Genomic DNA, 1358 nt, shown 5'->3' on the forward strand with positions numbered 1-1358 from the left:
TAGATAGATAGATAGATAGATGGATAGTTTATATAATATATATATCTGTATGTGAGGACACATGGCCTATTGGTTAGGGTGTTTCATTGTTCAATTTATCCTTCTTTATTTAAATGGGCACGATTTGTTTTCGAGAGATTTAGCTGTTATTTCTAGAAGAGAAAAGACCACGTAGCAGCTTCCTCGTAATTGTCATCGTCGTTATTAGTGTTTAGCATCAGGTCAACACGACACAGATCTTTGATCAAAGGTATTCCAATCGTGACTTTCTTATTTTTGTTTTACTTAAGACTTCATCGTACTTACTGAGTCGAAGTTTTGCTGCTTCCATCCGCCTGTCGATACCCCCCCCCGTCCGTCCATCGGTGCTCTCGCCGTCCTGTCACCGCTGACACGTCGCTCTCCTCTTCCTGCAGCTCCCTGACGGATCGGCTACCAGACTTTGTGATGACATGCGCATGCATGAATGTGTGTTTGTGTATGTGTGTCTGTTTTATTGTTTCATTGTTTTATCCGTGTATGTTTTAGTCGTTTTAACCGTCGTCCCGGTGAAAGCCGCCAGGCTTACGGCGCCCACTGCTTTCTGCTTTATCACATTGGCAGAAGTGCGGTTCGTCGCTCATGTTCCTACGTGTCATTTCTCATTTAAGATGTAATTTGAGGCAATATAGTTGTTATTTCTAACTGTTTGAGCAACCGTACAGAGCTTTCTCTGAATCTCTCGTCATATCGTAAGGCCGTCGGCAAGATACAGCGGCGCTCTCGCCGTCCTGTCACCGTTGATACGTCGCTCTCCTCTTCCTGCAGCTCCCCGACGGATCGGCAACCAGCCTTTATGATGGCATGCGCATGTATGAATGTATGTTTGTGTGTGTGTGTCTGTCTGTTTTATTGTTTCATTGTTTTATCCGTGTATGTTTTAGTCGTTTTAACCGTCGTCCCGGTGAAAGCCGCCAGGTTTACGGCGCCCACTGCTTTCTGCTTTATCACATTGGCAGAAGTGCAGTTCGTCGCTCATGTTCCAACGTGTCATTTCTCATTTAAGACGTTAAGATGTAATTTGAGGCAATATAGTTGTTATTTCTAACAGTTTGAGCAACCGTACAGAGCTTCCTCTGGATCTCTCGTCATCTCGTATGGCCGCCGTGTCTTACCGACGGTAAGACACGGCGGCGCTTGCGATTAATTATATAGAGATAAACTTTTCGTCATATGACACCATAAACTGGTTTTGAAATCTTATGACATTTTCACAGAATCGTACTAATTCTAAAGACATAAATATCACACAGTCTTATAGAGACCTGGCAACTACGAAAGAAAATAATTATGACATACGCTTGGGTTTCGTGCGTGTA

The sequence above is a fragment of the Octopus sinensis genome, linkage group LG11 (genome assembly GCF_006345805.1).
Source record: "Octopus sinensis linkage group LG11, ASM634580v1, whole genome shotgun sequence".
Taxonomy (NCBI): domain Eukaryota; kingdom Metazoa; phylum Mollusca; class Cephalopoda; order Octopoda; family Octopodidae; genus Octopus; species Octopus sinensis.